This window comes from Heptranchias perlo, chromosome 20 (genome assembly GCF_035084215.1).
Source record: "Heptranchias perlo isolate sHepPer1 chromosome 20, sHepPer1.hap1, whole genome shotgun sequence".
Taxonomy (NCBI): Eukaryota; Metazoa; Chordata; class Chondrichthyes; order Hexanchiformes; family Hexanchidae; genus Heptranchias; species Heptranchias perlo.
The window spans coordinates 25,368,491-25,392,960 of NC_090344.1; the positions used below are offsets into that span (position 1 = coordinate 25,368,491).

The following is a 24,470-nucleotide window of genomic DNA, read 5'->3' on the forward strand; positions in this document are numbered from 1 at the left end:
TCACTAGATTGATTCCTGGGATAAGAGGGTTGTCCTGTGAAGAGAGATTGAGTAGAATGGGCCTATATTCTCTGCAGTTTACAATAATGAGGTGATCTCATTGAAACATATAAAATTCTTAGAGGGCTTGACAGGGTACATACTGGGATGTTGTTTCCTCACGCTGGAGAGTCTAGAACTAATGGTTATAATCTCAAGATAAGGGGCCGGCCATTTTGTAGAGAGATTTCTTCACTGAGAGGGTTGTGAATCATTGGAATTCTCCACCCCAGAGGCCTGTGGATGCTGAGCCATTGAATAGATTCAAAACTGAGGTAGATAGATTTTTGGACACAAAAGAACTCAAGGGATATGGGGATAGGTCGGTAAAGTGGAGTTGAGGTCGAAGATCAGCGATGACCTTATCAAATGGCGAAGCAGGCTCCAGGGACTGCATGGCCAACTCTTGCTCCTTTCGCTGATATTGGTCCGCTGGAAAAGCAGATCTTGCCAGCTGTTTTAAAACTTTTAGCCTGAACAGGGACTTGAACCCTGGACACTCAGATCACTACCTGTTTTAAAAGTCTGATGCTCCACCGACTGAGCTATTCAGGCTCGCTGTCAAATTGGTTTCCATCATACAGATTCATGGTAGGACTCAGAATTATCCTTGTCGCTGTCGAATTTGGGGGAGTATCCCTTTTATCCAATTTTCAGCAACGTGTTGAGGAGAATCCTTGTTTCTGTTGAACATGATGTAAGAAACATGGACAGTGAACTCGTGATTTTGCAATTCTTCTTGTTTGTACAAAATGTCTTGTCATTCCTCAGCAGCAATAAAAATAAAACACTTTACCCAATGGCTCAAAAGCTAAACTTGTTCCACACGGGAGCTGGAAAAGGCCTCTCGACATTTCAGCCGATCAACAATTGAAAGCTGAATAATTTCACCCGTTACACCGTGACACCAGGCAGCAGATTTGCCTCCCGAATTTTCCCTCCACGACAATTCAAACCGATGAATACCTGCTTCACGGAAAGAAGAATTGTGTTTTGGTTGTTTCGATTTGAACATCTCGTGCCTGCCCCTTTACCATTTCAGCTCTCGCCAATCGCCCCCTCTCCTCTTATGAACAAATAAACTCTCACCTGCTGTTGCAAGACGGGAGGCCAGAGGAGCCTCAGTGCCCACATGGGGACATGAAGAAGTCGATGCGTTATGGAACCGGTTGTACCTTGAACTCCAATCAAGAATGTTTGGAAGGTTCAACAACTTTAGATGGAGCTGAAACTCACAACTCCAGCATTTCTCGAGGGTATAATTATTGTAGAAATAACGCGCGCTGGGCGATTGCGCCACTGGAGCCGCGCACAGTTTGTGTCACCAACGCTCCCATCAAACAGCTTCATCCTCGGTCTCTCAATTATCGCTTCGTGATCTTTCCCACACAGAAGCCTCCAACCAAGAGGCGATTCGTTTAACATCCGCAGTGACATTTCAAAGCCGTGGCATCTGAAACAAAACCCCAGACGATAAGAACTTTTAATTATATTATTATTATTCACTTAAGGACAATTATTTTCATGCTACTTTGAGGATTTGGGGAAAGTGGGATCTGAAACTAAGAAACTCTCCCTGGGCTGTCGTTGATTGAAGAGATGGGCGTTATTTCATTTGAAAACCGAGACTCGGAACTTTCTGATGGAGAAGTGAGACAGAAGATTGCAGTTGGTTAGTGACAGTTGCCGGGGAGATCTAGAGGAGAGGGAGAAAAGTCAAAGTCACAGCTGTGACAGCTCAAGTACTCTGCTTACCTGTAATATTTAATAAGTAATGCACAGTACAGGATAAACAAGTTTGGTATAGGTTATAAAAATACTAAAAGTCCCGGGTTCAAAGGGGGGACTTTTAGTATTTTTAGTAAAGAGGGAACAGATTTAACCGCCAGACCATAATCATTCCACATGGATCTGAAGCGTCTTCCGGAAAACGGCAGTGCGAACTGTTATGTTTGTGTCATGACTTGAAAGACCCTCCAATTACCGACAGTATCTTTGAACGAGTTGTGCAGCAAAACCGTGATAGAAGCCGCTTTGCATTCGTCAAACGTGTCGGTGACGATATTGGGGTTGATAAGGGTCGATTTCAATTATTTGAAATGTCACCATGTGACCCGAAGATTGACGGCAGAATCGAGTATTTCCTGTAAGTCCTGAATTGAAGGGAAAGGCGCAACAAGCAGGTCGGAGAAATGAAGAGCAGAAAATGTGGACGAAACTTGCACGAGTGAAAATCCCTGTCTGTTGGAAGACCCAGTCCCCAGTGGTGGAGAGGATTGGTTTTTCAAGCTGTCTCACAGCTCACACACACACCATTGGTTCATTTAATCACCTTCAACAACTCGAATACATCATCACTTAATCTTCTACACACAAGGAAATACAAAACTTTTCTTTGCAACTTGTCCGCATAATTTAACCATTTTAGCTCCGGTATAATTCTGGTGAATCCGCGCTGCACCCCCTCCAAGGCCAATATATCCTCCCTGAGGTGTGGTGCCTAGAACTGAATGCAGTACTAGAAATGTGGCCTCAGCAGAGCTTATATAACTGTAAAATATCTTCCACCCCTTTGAATTCCAGCTCCTTTTAGATAAAGGCCAAAGTTCCATGAGCCTTTTGAATTATTTTTTGTCACTGTCCACTGATTTTTCATGATTTCTGCACTTGGACCCGTAAACATCTTTCCTCCTCCACAGTTCCTGGCTTCTCACCAGTTAGAAAATATTCTCATCTATCTTGCTTAGGTCCAAAGTGGATGACCTCACACTTCCCCATATTGAAAGATTGAACAGTCTTCGGCTCTTTTCCATAGAAAATAGAAGGCTGAGGGTGACCTGAAATAGGACTTTAAGATTATGCAGATAAGGTGTTTGCAATTTTGTGGGGAGGAGTCCAAAATTGGGGCCATAAGTATAAGATAGTCACAAATTAATCCAATATGACATTCAAGAGAACCATATTTACAAAGATGCTCGCCAGAATGTGCAACTCGCTCGCACAAGGAGTAGTTAAGGCGAAAAGCATGGATGCATTTACGGGGAAGCGAGATAAACACATGGAGGAGAAAGGAATATTAGGGTTTGCTCATAGGGTTAGATGAAGAGGGGTTGGAGGAGGCTCGTCTGCAGCATAAACACCGGTATAGTCTAGTTGGGCCGAATTGTCTGTTTCTGTGATGTACATTCTATGTAATTCTATGTAAGCTCCATCTGCCACAGTTTTACGAACTCACTTAATCTATCAATTTCGCTTTGTAACTTTATGCTCCCATCTACATTACTCACTGTGCCACCTAACTTGGTGTCGTCGACAAACTTGGATATATGGCTCTCTATTTCTTCATTTGCCTCATTTATACATATAGTAAAAAGCTGATGCCCCGGTACAGATCCCTGGGGGACACCATTAATCACATCCTGTCAATTTGAGCACAGATTCATTATCCCTACTCTCTGTCTCCTACCTCCCAACCAACTCTCTACCCATGTCAATAGGAAGCTTTAATTTCCATGTGTTCTCATTTTTGTTTACAGTCTCTTACGTGGTACCTTATCGAATGCCTCTGGAAGTCGATATAACATCCATAGACACTGCATTATCTACCACGTTAGTTACATCTTCAAGAAGTTCAGCTGGCTCTGTCTGATCCATTCATATTTATCCAAGGGCTCAGTCATTCTTTCCCTAATAACAGATACGGGTAACTTCCCCACAACATACATCAGACTAAAAGTCTATAATGTCCTATTTTATCTCTGCTCCCATTCCTAAATAATGGAATGACATTGGCAATTTTTCAATCCATGGAACAATTCCTGAATCATGACAGTATGAAAGATCATGACCAAAGCTTGTACAATCTCCTCACTTACTCCTTTTAATCCCCTGGGGTGGTAACCATCAGATCCTGGAGATTTTTCCATCTTTAGTCTCATTATTTTTTTCATTACCATTATTTTACTTACACTGAATCCCCTTGATTTATTTTTAGTTTTCCTCGTGTTTCTGGTCGATTATCCTCATGCTTTTCTGTGAGTATCAGCTGGTCTGCCATTTCCTGATTTTCAATTAAAATATCACCTCCATCTGTCTTGAAGGGGCCCACATTTCTCTTAGTCACCCTTCTTTCTCTTAATGTACGTGTAAAAACCTTGATTGTTGTCTTAATTTCCCTCACAAGTTTTTCTCGTTTTCCCTTTTTGCACCTCTTACGATTTTTTTAGTTTCAGCTCCACAATAAACAATACTTCGCTGTGAAATTTGCTCAATTAGTTCTTCAGTGTCAGAGCGAGAATTGTCTGATCCCCTAATTTATTTAATGTAACAAACAAACACAAGCACAAATATTCATCTGTGTATCAGCACACTGATGGACACACAAAGATGAACACAGTCTGAAACGCAGTCAGTATCGGGATTCACAGGGAAACGGGCAAGCGAAATGGACAAAGATAAAACAGTCTGAGCCCGCAAAAGAATGTGACGTAGATATTAATGAGAGGAGGTTGGACACGCGGCCGTGAATGGGCTCAGAAGTGGCTAAGTTGGTTAACGTGCCTGTCTTGTTAAACAGGAAGTTCCTGCGTTCAACTTCCAACGGTACTTATGTGTAATTCGTGATATTTATTGAATTTGAGTAGCAAAAACGCACAGTTTGGTGTTTGTATTTTGTTCAGGAGCAACACGGAGTTGATCAGAATCTCTCTTCAAAAATCCCCTTTCATTATACAGACAGACCTCTCATAGAATGTGTCGCGAACACATTAATGTGAAGAAACGTTCTTGTTTCTGGGCTCGTTGAGGGCGGGGTACAATTTTTGATTCGAGTTTCATAACCCGGAGAAACCCAAATTTGGCCCGAGACTTTTGATCTTGACGTGCCGTTCAAACATTTGCAAAGAGGGAAAGGAAGACCCCAAATCACTCCACCTGAATCTCAAGCGCTTTCGGAAGAAGTTCAGTTCAAACAATCAGGACTTTAAAAGCACCTCAATGACCTGCACTTTCATTGAAAGAGCTTTCTTTGCAATTGCCTTCCAACTTGAAATCGCTCTGGTCTTTCATCTCACTGAAGCAGAGTGCGGCCGCTTTGTATCTGTGAGCATGTCGGTGACAAGGTTCGCTCTGATATGGATTGTTTTCAATTTTGAAGATCTCGCCAAACTCAGGGAAAAGAAACCGAGAATCGAATTGTCCCTGTAAGTGATGAATTGAAGGGATTGGTGCTCCAAGCAGATCTGGAAAATGCACAGTGCGGTCGATCAGGAGTTCCAAATCCACCCTCTCGCCACTCGGCGATCATATTAACTGAGCTTTACTCTGGCCCAGTGTCACCGCGCTTAAATCGAGTATTTCCCCGGCACGTTTCTCTTAACTTCACAGTTGCTGGTTTAAGAGTGAAGACCGGCTCGTTGGATTTTCACTCCTGCAAGCTTCAACCATTCATTTCGGAAAAGTAACCTGACAGGAGACAGCTGTTATATTGGTCACTGCAACCTCAAGGTTGAGCTCAGTGAATTACTGGTTTAGCAGGTGACCTCTTCACCTTTCTCGTTGGTGCTATTGGTTAGATTGATTCGAGCCCTTATTTTATTTTTCCTGAGGATTCATCGCCTCAAAGTTCCAGGGTTTCATTGTGTGTTTTGTCTGCAAGAAAATGTACCGTGATCATTGCCGGCTGAGCATGGCTGTTAGTCCAACATTTACCCTGTGGACTAAAAAAAACCTTGTGATCGGAGAGCAGGCACATGAAACGTATAAAGGAATGGAACATTGGCTTCACGGAAATCACAATTCATCTTGATAGACAAGGTCCCGAAAGGTGAATTCGCTGTGACGTGGAGATTTCTGTCGTGAGCGAGACCAGACTGTTTCTATGTTCAGAGAATAAATGTCACATCTTTCATGTTGGAAAAGCAAAATGGTGGGGATTGTTGTCACAGTCCGATGCCTTTCGTGTTGTATCAGATGCTTCTCGTTGCGTTACTTTCATCTTGACCGCATATCCGGTTCGGGCGTTCTTGTGATAAACGGCGACAATTGCTTGCTTTGATAAATTTAACAACGGCTGCACCAGATTCCTGGTGTCAGAAGCACTGAACTTTTAATCCCACTCTTAAGATACAGTCTGTAAAATGATGACATTTCATCACATGCAAAGCACAAAAAGCAAAGATTTCAACCACTCGCTGTGTAAAGAAGTTTTTACTCATGTCACCTTTGGTTCTTTTGCCAATCGCCTTAAATCTATGCCTTTTGGTTCATGTCCCTTCCGTCAATGGGGACAGTTTCACTCGATCTACTCTGTCTAGGCCTTTCATAATTTTGAATATCTCTATCAAATCTCCTCTCAGCCTTCTCAGTTCCAAGGAGAACAATCCCAATTTCTTCAGTCTATCCATGTAATTTAAGTCCCTCATCCCTGGAATCATTGTAGTAAATCTCCTCTGCACCCTCTCAAGGCCTTCACATCCTTCCAAAAGTGCACTGCCCAGAACTGGACCCAATATTCCATTTGTGGCCGAAATCGTGTTTTATAAAGGTTCATCATGTCATCCTTGTTTTTGTACTCTATGCCCCTCTTTATAAAGCCCAGGACCCCGTCTGCTTTTTAAACCACTTTCTCAACCTGCCCTGCCACTTTCAACGATTTGTGCACATATACCCCCAGATCGCTCTGTTCCTCTAACCCTTTTAGAATTGTGCCCTCTAGTTTGTATTGCCTCTCCTCGTTTTTCCCACCGAAATGCATCACCTCGCATTGTTCAGTGTTAAACTTCATCTGCCACGTGTCCGTTCATGCCAACAGCGTGTCCATATCCTCTTCAAGTCGATCCACCTCACTGTTCTCTACCCTTCCAAGATTTATGTCATCTGCAAATTTTGATATTGTACCCTTTACTCCCAAGTCCAAGTCATTACTATCTATCAAGAAAAGTAGTGGTCCCAGCACCGACCCCTATGGAACACCATTGCGCACCTCCCTCTAGTCCGAAAAACAACCATTCACCACAACTCTCTGTTTCCTGTCATTTAGCCAGTGCTGCATCCATGTTGCTATTGCCCCCTTTATTCCATGGGCTGCAATCTTGATAGCAAGCCTACCACGTGTCACTTTATCAAACGCTTTTTGAAAGTCCATGTACACCACGTCAACTGCATTGACCTCATCTACCCTCTCTGTTACCTCATCAAACAACTCTATCAAGCTGGTTAAACACGATTTGCCTTTAACAAATCCGTGCTGGCATTCCCTAATCAATCCACAGTCGTCCAAGTGACTGTTAATTCTGTCCCAGATTATCATTTCCAAAACTTTCCCCATCACCGATGTTAAACTGACTGGTCTATACTTGCTGGGTTTAAATTACACCATTTTTTGAACAAGGTTGTAAACTTTGCAATTCTCCAGTCTTCTGTTACCATCCCCATATCTCAGGATGTCTGGAAGATTATTGCGAGCACCTCTGCAATTTCCCCCTTTACTTCCCTCAGCATCCTCGGCTGCATCCCATCCAGACTAGTTGACTTATCTATTTTAAGTACAGCAACCCGTTCTAGTACCTCTTCTTTCTCATTTTTAGCCCATCCAGTATCTTAACTATATCTTCCTTTATCGAGAGTCTGGCAGCATCTTCTTCCTTGGTAAAGACCAATGCGAAGTACTCATTTAGTACCTCTGCCATGCCCACTGCCTCCATGAGTTGATCTCCTTTATGGTCCCTAATCGTCCCCGCCCCTCCTCTTACTACCCGTTTACTGTTAACATGTCTGTAGAAGGCTTTTTGATTCCCTTTTATGTTTTCCACTATTCTTATGCTCTCTCTTTGCCCCTCTTATTTCCTTTTTCACTTCCCCTCTGAACTTTCTCTATTCTCTCTGGTCGGCACTTGTGTTATCAATCTGACACCTGTCATACGCCACTTTTTCCCGCTTCATCTTACTCTCTATCTCTCTTATTATCCAGGGAGCTCTGACTTTAGTTGCCCTACCTTTCTCCCTCGTTGGAATGTACCTTCTCTCTATCCGAATCATCATTTTAAAAGCCGCCCACTGTCCAATTATAGTTTTGCCTGACAATCTTTAATTCCAATCTACTGGGCCAAATCTATTCCCATCCCACTGAAATTGACCCTCCTCCAATTGAGTATTTTTACTTTCGAGTGGACAGAGTCCATTTCCATAGCTATTCTAATCCTTATGATACTGATCGCTGCTCCCTAAATGCTCCCCCACTGACACTTGCTCCACTTGGCCCGCCTCATTCCTTTGAACCAAGTCCAGGAATGCCTCCTTCCTCAGTGGGCCAGAAACGTACTGGTCGAGAAAGTTATCCTGAACACATTTCAAAAATTCTTCCCCTTCTTTGCGCCTTATTTTCTGGTTATCCCAATCTATATTAGGATAGTTGAAATCCCCTGTTATCACTACTCTATGGCTTTTGCACCTCTGTGTCATTTCCCTGCAAATTTGCTCCTCTATATCCGCCCCACGAGCTGGTGGCCTATAGAATACACCAAGTAGTGTATTAAGCAGAAGTTAGCAGCAAAAAGTGTTCGTGGTGGGACTGAGAAATGCTTAAACAGTCGGCACCCTTTAAAACAGAGCTCCAAGTGTCGGTTCAAATAAAGTCCTGAACTGACAGAGCGGCGGGCAGATGAGGATTGAATTAAATCCCAATTCACTGATTCTAAACACGGTTTAAATAAGTGAATCTGTCATGAGTTTGTGTGTGAGCTGAAACTGGATCGGTCCCGTTCTGTTAAGATTGACAGGCGGCTCCCAGACAGGGCTCAGGCCGGGACTGGCAGCTCTCCGCTGGGAACGGCTGGATGAGAGAGCGGGGCTCCTGCGCTGTTGCTGCTGCTGCTTCCGCTTCTTCGAGTCCCTGTGGCGGTCCGTGCCGATCTCCCTCCAATGGATCCGGCTCTCACTAGCGCCTGTGGGTCTCGTGGCGCAACGGTAGCGCGTCTGATTCCAGATCAGAAGGATGCGTGTTCGAATCACGTCGGGGTCATCTCATTTTCGCAACCTTTCAGCGTCACTCTGTTTTATCGCGGGGCAGTCTTTTCGGGATGGTCTGTTCACTGTGGGTAAAATAATATTTATCACAGAATGAACACACCACAGAAGGAGGCCATTCGACCCATCAATTCCTTACCTGCCTTTTGTAAGAACAATCCCATTGGTCCCATTCCCCGGCCCTTTCCCCGTGGCCCTGCATTTTCCCCTTCAAGTATTTATCAAATTCCTTTTTGAAAGCCACGATTGAATCTGCTTCCACCACCCTTTCAGGCAGCGCATTCCAGATCATAACCATTCGCTGCGTAAAAAAGATTTTCCTCATGTCGCCTTTGGTTCTTTTGCAATCACCTCAAATCTGTGTCCTCTGGTTCTCGACACTTCCGCCAATGGGAACAGGTTCTCTTTATCAACTTTAAACCTTTCATGACTTTGAACACTTCGATCAAATCACGTCTGAACCTTCTCTGCTCGAAGGAGAACAACCCCAGCACGGGGTAAATTAGCTCCAATCTATTTATTTCGGCATTAAACAAAACGTGAAAGACTGGTAAGGCGTTGTGCAACCGGAACTCACTGCTTTTAAGGCAATAAATCCAATCGCTGCGTGGGGGCTGGGTTCAAATCATTCTCCTGATAGAATTTCTGGCAATGTTTATTTTGACCTGTTCGCAGAAAACCCGCTTGTCGTGCGATGGAGCACAGGGTGTGAAAGACGCTGAAAGTGAAAGTGCAGATATTAGTTTCATCACGGGGACAGGACACGTTTCCACAGGTGAGGAAATCTCACCTTAAGATTCTTTCCAGCAGAGTGGGACAGGTGATCAGAGTGACCGGGCTCCAGCGGCGCAATCGGTCAGTGCGCGGTCCTTATATGACAGGACAGGCTCGGGAAATGCCGAGGTTGTTAATTCGAGTCTCAGCTAGCTCAAACAATCCTTTTGCTTGTGAACGTTTCGACCGGAGTTGAAGGCACAATTGGTGTGTTCCAAAATGCATCTACTCATTTTAATTGCAATGTGGTTCCTCCGAACTACGCTGTTACAACAGCAGATGAGATGTTTAGTATTACTTGTTTACAGGAGGGAGGATGCCGTTTTCGAGACACAAACTATTATTTTGATCCATCTACAAATCGTGGGATTTAACTGGAGCTTTAAACCAGCGCCAGAGGCCGCTCAGCCAGGATACTTTCCATCCGACACTTCAGGAGCCAGTTTTACAGGAAAAGAATTACTACAAGAAAGAATTCTACCCCTCAAGCACCAATGCTCGCACGGCAGCAGGATGCATGTGTCCAGTTAGAAACCTGTCTGAAGGAACGTGCAGTCTGACAGAGCCGGAAGTCCAGCAAATTGACTTTCGGTCTGAGCCGATGTTGAGTCTCCTTCTTGAGACAGTTTCGCCAATCCAGCTCAGAGTGGATTAAGAATCATGAATTCGGGTGTGACTGGAGCCACTTGTGTTAGATGAAGTGTAGGGGGCAGTTTCACATCCTTGACGGACATTAATGATCCTGTTGCGGGTTTGCTGCAAAATTTCACTTCCCAGCTCCCGATCCCTGAACTAAAATCCAACTCTGGTGGGACTCGAACCCACAACCTTTGAATATCTCCTCCAACCACGAAGTAGAAGTCCAACACGCTATCCATTGCGCCACAGAGTCAGTGATGCAATGTGAAAGAGAGCAGGGATACTGTGCTGTGGTTGAGGCCGTCTGACTGCTGCTGCTTCCGCCTCTCACATTCCGAGAGCCGCGGCGGTGGTCTGCACCGATCGCCCTCCAATGGATCCTGCTCCAGCCGCTCACTTGCGGGCCTGGTACAAGAACAGTCGTGTCTGACTCCACGTCAGAAGGCTGTGTGTTTTGAACCAGGTTGAAATCACAGCATTTTCACCGTGGCTCAGCGTCCTGCCGACTGATTTTCGATCGGGACAGTGTTTTAGGGATGGAATGTTCAGTGTTTGTGCAAAAATATCAAAATTAAATTTGATGCATTAATGAGCTTTTTTTTCTGTTACTTTCCATTCACACCCTCTCCAGTTTTATGTAGAAACAGTTCACAATGTTTAAGGGATGTGGTGTGCAGTGTTTGTGGAATCAGTGTAATTAAATTTGATACTTTCATCTGTTCCTTCTCCAACCCAGACTCTTATCATTCGATTTGTAGCTTCACCCTGTGTAAAATAGGTTACTCAGTGATAGAAATAAATCAGTAACAACCCCGAAACCTCAGCGGGTATATTTGTTCCAATGCTTTGTGATGGTCGCGATTTCCATTCAAATTTTCAATCGGCAAATCCCAAAGGGTGTTTCGGGTTTGATAAACTAATTTAAGTACTTGATTGGTTCCTGGAAATGATCCAATGGGGATTTCCTTACCTGTACAGATATAGAAATAAATACATTCCTTCATTTCACAAATGACAGTTGCGTAAATAAATATATCGCGATATCCAACATGGAAAGTCAGCTCTTCATGCTCTTAAACAAATTTCTTCATTTTATTTTATTAATCCACTTCAGTTTCAATGTAGAACACATATTCAGAGCATCTCGCTAAACTTAAAGAATGGTAAAACAATTGCAGATTTTACAAACACATAACACGCTATCGTATAAGTAAGATTAAGGCCTAATTTGTGAAAATTTTTATTCTAATTGTCTTTATGATGGTACGAAAAATATTTGTAGATGTAAGTCCCCAACTTAACGGAGAAACTAAGATGAAAATCGAAAGGATTTTTCAAAAACTATTTGGAGCGATTTGATCGGTTCCACTTCTCCTTTCTTTAATTGTTACCTTTTGATAATTGTTCATCTTGATCCGTTTGCTTCATTTTTTCTCAGTCATTTATGGTGAATTTTCTATCTGTTAACGTTCTTAAATATTTGATTTGTTTGTTCCCTTCCTCTTGACTTGTGATTTGTTGATCTTCAGGTAAACGTCTGAAGCAGAAATGTGGTTATATTCAGGCGTGACTCTGAAGTGTGAGACCGAGAGGTGATGCCGGATGTGTGACCGAGAGAACAACTGCTGGAGGCAGAACTGTCCGTAACCTAACATACCCCGTGTGGCATTGCTCATGGTAGGTCGGATGACAATGTTTAAGATTGACTGAACGGCTATGTATATAACACACAACGGATTTACTGCTGCTTTAACTCTACAAAGTATAATCACCATAAATGACCAAAGTCTCAGATCAGTTAGAATTGAATTACTGTTGGTGAGGGGAGTTTGTACATTGGAAGGAGTTTATACATTTACAGCTCCAGGTAAACCTGCAAACCTCTCTCGCCTATAGGTTACGTCACCATGAGGTGTCCACCTTTCTTTTTGCTTCTGGACTTCTGAAGTGTGATTGAACCTCACCAAAAGTTTCCTATAATTAGGAAGGAAGGAAGGTATCAGTGTGAATGTGAGATATAAACGTGGATGTTTCACTGGGTACCATGGGAACCAGATACACTGCTCATTCCAGTTATTTGTCCAGCAGGAAACAGAAATCATTCTCTTCAACTGTACTCGCCCGAAGGAAAAGGAAACAAACAAAACTGCTCAGTTCTTTGTTTTCGCTTCCTCTGCTGGTTAAGGTTCACTCACCGAGAAAGTGACAGATAAAGAGACTGAGAGATTGGATTGGCTGTTTCACTTTGTAATCGATTATACTTCGTACTTATTGTAAGAGACGGTTCCATCCCAATTGTCTTGTGCCTGATATTCTCATTAATACTAAGATGTGTTCAAAATCAGATCTACTAATTTTGCGAAAACTGCTCTGAAACGAGTATCGCTTCGCAACTTTTAATGGAGATTGGTTGCTGGTTGTAATTAAATTAGTTTGTAAAATCAGCCCTCTGGAACAGTATCCTCGAAACGTGTTTCGGAGACATTGTATGAGAAGTCCGTCTGTATAATGAAGGAGCACTTCCGCACTGCAGTTCTGGAATCCTTTCCTTGTTGATTCCGAAACTAATACAAATATTATTTTGTTAAATATTATTTTGTTGCTTAACTCACAAAATGGGTAAATATCACATCGGAGGCTAAAGTCAATAAAGGACCCGACGAAACAGGCACTTTGAGCAGCGAAGCCACGGAGCCAAATCAAGTTGCAAAATCACCATCTCCTCTCACTGATACCTGTCAGATACTCGCCACTGTCTGTTGGAGTTTGAGGCCGTTTGTTTCATTTCTGTTTCTCTTGTCTGTTTCGCTGTGTTTATCTGTGTCAACCTGTCGGTTGATTCTAAAGGAAAAATGAAATAAAACACACTAGCTATTATCAGATGGGCCAGTGGCGCAATGGATAACGCGTCTGACTACGGATCAGAAGATTGTAGGTTCGACTCCTACCTGGCTCGGTTTCATGCAATTTTATGTCTGCCACTGGGGAACGAAGAATCAAATTTCGGAATTAGATATTGTTTATGGTGAAGCAGCAAATAAAACATTCCATCTTGAAAGATTTAGGTTCAATTACAAAAAGAAACTGTGACCACAACGTTTTCCAACAAGCCGCCTTTTAGTTTGATGTCAGACACACGAACATTGCAGCACGAGGTGGAGGCACCGCGCTGATGATCTTCAGGTGGATCCGGGCCGTTCAGACACTTCGTGTGACACAAGAGCTTTCCAATCGCCGCTCGCTCCTGGACGCCGAGACTTTCGTTAAAAGCAGCATTCACCGGCAGGACCGCTATTCCGCTCCCTTTGCCAGTCTGCAGGAAATCCGATGCTGAAAATACGAAGTAGGACCGACAGTATCTTGAAAACAGTTAAAATTTCAGCGTTCAGACTTTGGTGAGAACTCTCAACAGGACTTTGGATACATATAAACAGGGTGTGGAGTAGGAGTACGCTGTTCTTTTATAAACTGTGGGAGTGTAGATATGAGTGTGATGTTTATATATGAACTATGGGTGTGTATATATGAGTGCGATGTTTATATAGGAACTGTAGGTGCGTATATATGAGTGCGATGTTTATATATGAACTATGGGTGTGTATATATGAGTTAGATGTTTATATATGAACTATGGGTGAGTATATATGAGTGCGATGTTTATATATGAACTGTGGGTGTGTATATATGAGTGTGATGTTTATATATGAACTGTGGGTGTGTATATATGAGTTAGATGTTTATATATGAACTATGGGTGAGTATATATGAGTGCGATGTTTATATATGAACTGTGGGTGTGTATATATGAGTGTGATGTTTATATATGAACTGCGGGTCTGTATATATGAGTGCGATGTTTATATATGAACTATGGGTGTGTATATATGAGTGCGATGTTTATACATGAGGTGCGGAATGACCGGGAGGGGCAATTCCCCCTGGGGTTATATGTTCTTCCAACATAAGTACACAAAGTTTAATTAACACTGGGGTGGAAATAGCTCAGTTGCGAGGGCGTTTGAGTAAACGTCTAAAGATCTCGGGTCTCGGCAGTTTGAGTTATTTAGTTTCCGCTTCTTTGAATCCTAGAATGGTTACAGAACGGAAGGAGGCCGTTCGGCCCATCGAGTCCATGTCGGGACTCTGCAAGTGCAATCCAACTCGTCACACTCCCCCGCAGTTTACCCGTAACCCTGCATTTTTTCCCTTTAAGTACTTATCCAATTCCCTTTTGAAAGCCACGATTGAATCTGCCTCCAGCACTCACTCAGGCAGTGAATTCCAGACCTCAACCACTCGCTGTGCAAAACCGTTTTACCTCATGTCGACTTTCATTCTTTTCCAATCACCATAAATCTTTGTCCTCTGGTTCTTGACCCTTCCGCCGAAGGGAGCAGTTGCTCTCTATCTACTCTGTCTGGACCCTTCATGATTTTAAATACATCGATGAAATCTCCTCTCAACATTCTCTGCTCTAAGGACAACAACCCCAGCTTCTCCAGTCTATCCACGTAATTGAAGTCCTTCATCCCTGGAGCAATTCTAAAAAATCTTTTCTGCACCCTCTCTAAGGCCTTCACACCCTTCCCAAAGTGCGGTGCCCAGAACTGGACACAATACTGCAGTTGTGGCCGAACCAGTGTTTTAGAAAGGCTCATCGTAACTTCCTTGTTTTTGTTCTCTTTGCCTCGATTTGTGAAGCACATGATCCCATCTGCTTTTTTAAACCGTTTTCTCTATCTGCCCTGCCACGTTTAAAGATTTGTTCACACATGCCCCCAGATTTCTCGGTTCCTGCAGCTCCTTTAGAATTAAACCCTTTAGTTTAATTCGCATCTCCTCGTTTTTCCTACCAAAATGTATCGCTTCGCTTTTCTCCGCGTTAAATTTGATCTGCCATGTGTCCGCCCATTCCACCAGCCTGTCTTGTCCTATCACTATCCTCTTCACTGTTCATTACACTTCCAAGCTTTGTGTCATCTGCAAATTTTGAAATTGTGCCCTGTACACCAAAGTCCAATTTATTAATATATATCTAGAAAAGCAGTGGTCCTAGTACCGACCCGTGGGGAACACGACTGTACACCTCCCTCCAGTCTGATAAACAACCGTTCACCACTGCTCTCTGTTTCCTGTCACTTAGCCAATTTCGTACTGCCACTTCCCCTTTTATTCCATGGGCTTCAACTTTGATGACAAGCCTATTATGCAACACTTTATCAAACGCCTTTTGGTAGTCCAGATATACCATGTCAACCACATTGCTCTCATCGAATCTCTCTTACCTCAACAAAAAACTCAATCAAGTTAGTTAAACACGATTTGCCTTCAACAAATCCGTGCTGGCTTTCCTTAATTAATCCACACTTGTCCATTGGCGATTAACTTTGTCTCGGATTATCGTTTCTAAAAGTTTCCCCTTCACCGAGGTTAAACTGACTGGCCTGTAGTTCCTGGATTGATCCATACACACCTTTTTGAACAAGGGTGTAATATATGCAATTCTCCAGTCCTCTGGCACCACCCCCGTATTGGGTGGTTGGAAGATTATGGCCAGTACCTCCACAATTTCCACTCCTCATTCCCTCAGCAAACTAGGATGCATCCCATCCGGACCAGGTGACTGATCTACTTTAAACACAGCTGGCCTTCCTAATAGCTCCTCTTTATTAATTTATATCCCATCTCGTATCTCAACTCATTCTTTTACTGTAACTTGGGAGCATCTTCTTCCTTGGTAAAGACAAATGCAACGTACTCATTTTGTACCACAGCCATGCCCTTTGCCTCCATGCGTAGCTCTCCTTTTTGGTCCGTAATCGGTCCCACCCCTCCTCTTCCTACCCGTTTACTGTTCATGTGACAAAAGAAGACTTTTGGATGCCCTTTTATGTTAGCCACCAGTCTATACTCATAATCTCTCCATGCCCCTTTTTTTCCTTTTCACTTCCCCTCTGAACTCTCTGCATTCAGCCCGGTTCTCACTTGTATTATCAACCTGACATCTGTCCTGCGCCTCTTCTTTCTGTTTCACCTTACTCTCTATCTCTTTCATCATCCAGTGAGCTCTGGCTTTATTTGCCCTACTTTCCCCCCCACGTGGGAATGGACCTAGACTGTACCTGAACCATCACCTCTTTAAAGGCCGCCCATTGTTCAGTTACAGTTTTCCATGTCAATCTTTGATTCCAATTTACCTTGGCCAGATGCGTTCTCAACCCATTGAAATTGGCCCTCCTCAATTAACTAATTTTACTCTAGATTGCTCCTTGTTCTTTTCCATAAACCTTATGGATTCTAAACCTTATGACACTATGATCGCTGTTCCCTAGACGTTCCCCCACTGACATTTGCTCCACTTGGCCCACCTCATTCCCCAGAACCAGATTTGGATCGATTCTTGCGTTCATTTACAGTGAAATTTTACATCCGCCACTGGAGGATTGGGGATAGAATAGAAAGGAATCAAGTTTGGGAAAAGTTCGATCATATTCCTTTAGCTTTTATTTTTCTATTCCCCTCTGCCTTTTTCTCTTGGTTTTGTCTCCCCCGGTTCCAGGTGACCATTTGATTTGATGCATTTGTCCGAAACTGTTGCCTTTTCCAGATCTCGGTGCGGTCAGACCCGCCCAGTCTGTCTGTTATTGCTTCTGGCCATTAATGGGAACAGGCCCCGAGTTAAACGTTTATCTGCAAACCAGAGGAAGACACATAAAAAGAAAGATCTGTTTTTTCCGCCCCGGGGGCAAAGATGCAATGGGTGTTAACCAGAAAAATTCCCTTGACTCGGAGTGTGGATTCGCTTGTAAATGTTGGATTTTAAGAGTTGCAAAAAACGGAAACGAATCCAGTGAGCTTCTGATGGCCCGTACGGGGATCAAACCCGCGATTAGGAGTGAGCTAACGAGCCTTTCTAATACTCCGTTATTGATTTGAATTATGTTTTGTACCTGTACGCTCGTTGGCAGTGGTTTATGTACATGAACCCTTAAATTTGTCTACTCCTCCACAATTCCTAGCTTCTCGCCATTTCGAAAATACTCTGATCTATCTTTCTCAGGACCAAAGTGGATGACCTCGCACTTTCCCACATTGAACTCTATTTGCCGCAGTTTGCCCACTCTCTTAATCTATCAACGTCACTTCTCAACTTCCTGCTTCCATCCACATTACTTATTGTGTCACAGGAAAGCTGAGTGTTCAAATCACGCGGGGCTAACAGGTGCTTTTAGAGCTGATCGGATACTGGATGTTTCAGAATGAATGTTTTATTTGCTCATTCTAAATATACAGAACCTTGCTCTAAATTCTGTCTCCCGAGTTCCCCAGTTAAAGGGAGGTGTCTCTTTCTACCCTCGATTTTTCCATAGAGTCCACAGCACCGACACAGGCCATTCGGACCAACTTGTCAATGCTGGCGTTTATGCACCACACGAGCCTCCTCTCACCCTTCCACATCTAACCCGATCAGCATATCCTTCTAATCCTTTCTCCTTCGTGTGCTTAACTAGTTTCCCTTTAAATGTATCTGTGCTATTTGCCTCAACTACTCTTTGTGCCAGCATGCTCCACATTCCGACCACACCCTGGGTGAAGAAATTTATCCTGAATTCCCCATTGGATTTATTAGTGACTATCTTATACATATGACCACTAGTTTTGGACACCCCCACAAGGCAAGTGGATAGATTTTATCTACGTCTGCCCCATCAAACCCTTTCATTATCTTCATTACTTCTATCAGGTCACACCTCGGCCTTCTCTTTTCTAGAGAAAAGAGCCTTAGCCTGTTCAGCCTTTCCTGGTAAGTATATCCTCTCAGTTCTGATATCATCCTTGTGAATCTTATTGCATCTTCCCCAATGTCCCTTTATCCTTCTTATAATATGGAGATCAGAACTGTGCCCAGTACTCGAAATGTTGTCTAAACGAGGATCGCTACTAGTTTAATATAACTTCTCTGCTTTTCAATTCTATCCCTCTAGAAATGAACCCCAGTGCTTAGTTTGCTTTCTCATAGCCTTATTAACCTGTGTCGTGACTTTTAATGATTTGTCTATCGGTACCCATAGATCCCTTTGCTCCTCTCCTCCATTTAGACTCTTATTATCCAGCAGTATGTGGCCTACTTATTCTTCCTACCAAAATGCACCCCCTCACACTTATCTATATTGAAATTAATCTGCCATTTACACGCCCATTCTGTAAGTTTACTGATGTCTTCCTGTATTTTTCGCATTTTGCGTTTGTATTAACTACAGCTCCCAATTAGATGTCGTCCTCAAATTTTGAAATTGTACTTCCGATTTCCGTGTCTAAATCATTCATGTAAATTTTGAACAACAGTGGTCCCAGCACCGAAAAAATTTGAACAACAATGGTCCCAGTCCAGGTAAATTGTGAACAAAAACGGCCCCAGCACCGATAAACTGTGAATAAAAACCGTCCCATCACCGATAAACTGTGAACAACAGTGGTCCCAGCAGCTATAAATTGTCAACAACAGTGGTCCCAGGGCTTTTGACCTTGAACTGCAGTTGAAACTTTTGCATAAAATGAAAATAAGTCCCCAAATCGCCCCACCTGAATCTCAAACGCTTTGGGAAGAAGTTCAGTGCAAACAATCAGGAATTTAAAGGCACCTCAGTGACCTGCACTTGCTTTGAATGAGTTTTGTTCGCCATTACATTTGATCGTGAAACTGCTCTCGCCTTTCATCTCACTGAAGCAGAGAATGGCCGCTTTGTATCTGTCAGCGTGTAAGTGACGAGGTTGGGCTGAGCACGAGTCTTATCCAATTTTTGAAATATCACCAAGCGCCGGGGAAAAGAAACTTCGAGTCGAACTGTCCCTGTTAGTAATGAGTTGAAGGGAATATCGATCCAAGCAGATCTGGACAGCGCGCAGTGCAGCCGCACAGGAGTTCCAAATCCACCGTCCAGCCACTCGGCAATCATAAATTTTAACTGAACTTTGCTGTGGCCCAGAGTCACCCGCTGAAATCCAGTCTTTCTCGGGCACATTTTTTTCTCAACATCATAACCACTGGTTTAAAAGAGAAAACTGCCGTCCGTTTCACTGTAAGTGCAAGAGACAACTTTGCAGACACCGCGTAGTGTTAGACACCGGCTCGTTGGACCTGCTCATTTCAACTCATCTCATTTCCAGCAAACCTACGAGAGCAGGTCAGAGGCTGGGTATTCTGCAGCGAGTGACTCACCCCCTGACGCCCCAAAGCCTTTCCACCATCTACAAGGCACAAGTCAGGAGTGTGATGGAATACTCCACTTGCTTGGATGAGTGCAGCTCCAACAACACTCAAAAAGCTCGACACCATCCAAGATAAAGCAGCCCGCTTGGTTGGCACCCAATCCACCACCCTAAACATTTACTCCCTTCACCACCGGCGCACTGTGGCTGCAGTGTGTACCATCCACAGGATGCACTGCAGCAACTCGCCAAGGCTTCTTCGACAGCACCTCCCAAACCCGCGACCTCTACCACCTCGAAGGACAAGAGCAACAGGCACATGGGAACAACACCACCTGCACGTTCCCCTCCAAGTCACACACAATCCCGACTTAGAAATATATCGCCGTTCCTTCATCGTCGCTGGGTCAAAATCCTGGAACTCCCTTCCTAACAGCACTGTGGCAGAATCGTCACCACACGGACTGCAGCGGTTCAAGAAGGCGGCTCACCACCACCTTCTCAAGGACAATTAGGGATGGGCAATAAACGCCAGCCTCGCCAGCGACGCCCACATCCCATGAACGAATAAAAAAAACCTGAACATTACTAAAATAGAGGATGGTGAATCACAGCTCGAAAAATCAATGCTGTCTATCACTGGGTGACTGAGTCTTCCAACATACAGGCATTTAGGGGAAAGGGGAGCTTGAAGTTCAGAAATAACACAGCACAGATTTTCACTCGTGCAAACTGCACACCCTTTATTTTGGAAAAGTAAACTGATGGTCAGACAGCTGTTACATTGATCACTGCAAGCTGAAGCTTTCGCTCGGTGAATTAATGGTTCAGTGCGCAAGACGTCGTGTTTCTGTCGCGCAATTGGTTCCTGTTAATTAATAATGGTTGGTGGTTCAATTCCACTCACAGAGGGTGACTGTTACCTTAACATTCGTTGTCTCGCATTGCCGGGTTTCTAAAGTGCTGCTATCAGCTGAGCACGGCTGATATTCCAACATTTCGCCTGCGATCGGAGAGCAGGCACACGAACAATAAATATAAAATCCGAGATTGGCTTAAAGGTAATCAGAATTCTTCTTGACAGACCAGGTCCGAAGAGGAGACTCACTGTTTGCCGGAGAGCTGTCTCGCTGTGACGTGGATATTTCTGCAGTGATGCGAGATGCAAACTGTTTCCCATTTTTCCGCAATGACTGTCACTCCCCTTACTTTGGAAAAGTAAAATGGTATTCACATTCCGACAGGTTTCAGTTGATTTGTGAGGGATCATTAAAGGATCCTGCAGCGCTGCCTCCGTGAACAACAGCAGTTCTAAGCCGCATCTCAGATGCAGCAACAATCCCATCAGTTTTTTGTTGTTCCCCAGCTATCGGAGTGAGTGAGGCCGTGACAGCAGCACCATTCAGGCCGCCTGTCCGGCCCTGCTCTCTCAAATCACCCGCTGCCGAGGGAAAGCAGCGAATGCAGTCTCAGACCGAGCATTATTGCCCCTCCCTGGGAAAGTGGATACCACGGCCCGACCAAACGTCCCCATACACCGAGCACAGGCAGAGGAAACTCCGGGGAGTTTATATTCTGATCACTCGGCCTTCCAGCAGGATTTAGCGAGAACCAGAGAGTGTGAAACTGCCATTGGGCCTCACTGAGAAAATCGGGGTCAATAAACTCGAGATTCTGGAGTCAGGATAAGCCAGCGGTTGACGGCGCTGTATTCAGATCGCAGTTTCGCCTGGTGTTGTGGTTTTGAATCCTCAATCTTCACATTCAGTTCTTTGCTTGTACGAAATTCTTTCTTGTACCTGAGGCTGGAGGTAATGTTTCTGCCCAGTTGATTTGTTGCTTCCAGAAAACCAACCCAACATCTGTCCACGGCAGGTTTATTTTTATTTGTTGTAAGAATGTGCAGTGTTTGAGGTCATCAGAACACGGCCCGTGGAATCAGTCCATTGTGGCATTGACCAGTTGTTCCAATACCTTTGCCACGAGCCTCATCTGGCTAAATGGGAATCCAGATGTGGCAATTTACAATTGCGATTATTAAATAAAAATGAATCATGGACACGTCTTTAGGCCTGTGATCTCAATACTCATATTCGCATGTGGACTTTAAACTTTTTGTGTGTTGTTGATAAAATGGTGAAAAGCAGAGTGTGTGAATGTTTTTGATCGTTGTGAGTGCTTTACTTCCTCGGTTACTGAATGGTGGTAGATGTTTGTTATGAAACAGACACATATGAAGTACACCTCACTGTCTATTGTGTGTGTGCAAGATGTTTTCTGCTAAAATTCGTTCATGTGACTTAGACAATGCCACCATAGCCACATTTGCGGCTAGTCAGCAATTTCTCTTGGACAACATTGACATAGAGCATGGCCGAGTGCACTGAGTCCGGACATTGATGCTTCAGGACTGTCAGCGTGGGATTCGATTTTCGTCTCCAACAAACTTTCCACAGCAACGGAAAGATTGGCGGATGCTTTTGCATAAACAACACAGTCAAACAAACACACACTCTTTGTATGTACTCACTTGAGGTTATACAAGAGTGGGGGGCACTAGTTAATGTACTTTAACTGAGGCGGCACTAGTTGGGGTTGTATGATAGACTGGAGCAGACGTTGCCCTTCTGTATTACTAAGGTGGGGAATTTAACAAAGTCTGCACCAGATACCATGCATCACGAGCACGAAACATTTTTTAACCAAGTCCTAAAATACCGCCTTTAAATGAGAACGGGTGACAATTCAACACAGGAAAAACACAACAAACTCATTAAAGTTAAGACTGTCACTTGGTAACCAAGGTGGAAAGCCAACAAAGTGGAACATTGCTCAGGGATGTCCTGTTCACAAAAGGGTGGACAAATCCAATCCGGCAAATTACCGCCCCATCAGTCTACACTCAATCATCAGCAAAGTGATGGAAGGTGTCGTTGACAGTCCTATCATGCGGCACTCACTCACCAATAACCTGCTCACCGATGCTCAGTTTGGGTTTCGCCACGATCACTCGGCTCCAGACCTCATTACAGTCTTGGTCCAAACATGGACAAAAGAGCTAAATTCCGGAGGTGAGGTGAGAGTAACTGCCCTTGACATCAAGGCAGCCTTTGACCGATGTGTCTTCAAGGAGCCCTTGGAAATTGGAAGTCAACGGGAATCAGGGGGGAAACTCTCCAGTAGCTGGAATCTTACCTGGCACCAAGGAAGATGGTAGTGGTTGGTGGAGGCAAATCATCTCCGCCCCAGGACATCACTGCAGGAGTTCCTCAGGGCAGTGTCCTAGGCCCAACCATCTTCAGCTGCTTTATCAATAGCCTTCCCTCCATCATAAGGTCAGAAATGGGGATGTTCGCTGATGATTGCACAGTGTTCAGTTCCATTCGCCATCCCTCAAATAATGAAGCAGTCCGTGCCCGCGTGCAGCAAAACCTGGACAACAATCAGCCTTGGGCTGATGAGTGGCAAGTAACATTCAAGTGCCAGGCAATGACCAACTCTAAAAAGAGAGAGTCTAACCAACTCCCCTTGACATTCAACGGCATTATCATCGCCATCAACTCCCCGCCATCAACAGCCTGGGGCTCACCATTGACCAGAAACTGAACTGGACCAGCCAGATAAATACTGTGGCGACAAGAGCAGGTCAGAGGCCGGGTATTGTGCGTCGAGAGACTCATCACCTGACTCCCCAAAGTATTTCTACTATCTACAGTGTACAAGTCAGGAGTGTGATGGAATACCCTTCACTTGCCTGGATGTGTGCAGCTCCAGCTTCAATCAAGAAGCTCGACACCATCCAGGACAAAGCAGCCCGCTTGATTGGCACCCCATCCATCACCCTAAACATTCACTCCCTTCACCACCAGCGCACCGTGGCTGCAGTGTGTACCATCTACAGTTTGCACTGCAGCAATTTGCAAGACTTCTTCGACAAACCCGCGACCTCTATCAACTAGAAAATCAAGGGCATATGGCACATAGGAACAACACCGCCTGCATGTTCCACTCCAAGTCACACACCATCCTGTCTTGGAAATATATCTCCGTTCCTTCATCGTCGCTGGGTCAAAATCCTGGAACTCCCTACCTAACAGCAATGTGGGAGAACCTTCATCCACACGGACTTCAGCGGTTCAAGGAGGTGGCTCACCACCACATTCTCAAGCACAATTAGGGATGGCCAATAAATGCTGGCCTTGCCAGCGACGCTCACATCCCAAAGAAATCGTAGAAAGTTTACAGCACGGAAGGACGCCATTCGACTCCATGCAATCGTAATCCAGCTATTCCCACTCTCCCGTCCTTTTCCTTTCGCCCTGCAATTTTTTTCCCTTCAAGCACTTATCCAGTTTCCTTTGAATCTGCCTTAACCACCCCCTCGGGCAGTGCAATCCAGATTCTAACCATTCGCTGTTTAAAAAAGTTTTCCCTCATGTCAGCTTTGGTTCCTTTGCTAATCACCTGAAATCTATGTCCTCTGATTCTCGACTCTCCTACCATTGGGAACAGTTTCTCTCTATCTGCTCTGTCTAGACCTATCATGATTTTGAATACCTCTATCAAATCTCCCCGCAACCTTCTTTGTTCCAACGAGAACAACCCCAGCTTCTCCAGTCTGTCTAAGTAACTAAAGTCACTCATCCCTGCAATCATTCTAGTATATCTCTCCTGCACCCTCTGTAAGGCCTTCACATCTTTCCTGAACTGCGGTGCACAGAACCGGACACAATAGTCCAGTTGTTGCCGAAACAGTGTTTTATAATGGTTCATCATGACTTCCA

The 24,470-nt window shown here is 44.1% G+C and overlaps 4 non-coding genes across 4 annotated transcripts; 2 read left to right on the plus strand and 2 right to left on the minus strand.

The window, feature by feature from the left end:
- Positions 1-509: 509 nt before the first annotated feature.
- On the minus strand, positions 510-594 carry trnak-uuu (transfer RNA lysine (anticodon UUU)). The gene is given in 2 exon segments: positions 510-545; positions 558-594. It is a non-coding gene; the product is annotated as a tRNA-Lys (tRNA).
- An 8,392-nt stretch (positions 595-8,986) lies between these two features.
- trnaw-cca (transfer RNA tryptophan (anticodon CCA)) lies at positions 8,987-9,058 on the plus strand. The gene has a single exon. It is a non-coding gene; the product is annotated as a tRNA-Trp (tRNA).
- A 1,579-nt stretch (positions 9,059-10,637) lies between these two features.
- On the minus strand, positions 10,638-10,729 carry trnar-ucu (transfer RNA arginine (anticodon UCU)). The gene is given in 2 exon segments: positions 10,638-10,673; positions 10,693-10,729. It is a non-coding gene; the product is annotated as a tRNA-Arg (tRNA).
- A 2,630-nt stretch (positions 10,730-13,359) lies between these two features.
- trnar-acg (transfer RNA arginine (anticodon ACG)) lies at positions 13,360-13,432 on the plus strand. Its single transcript has one exon. It is a non-coding gene; the product is annotated as a tRNA-Arg (tRNA).
- The last annotated feature ends 11,038 nt before the right edge of the window (positions 13,433-24,470 follow it).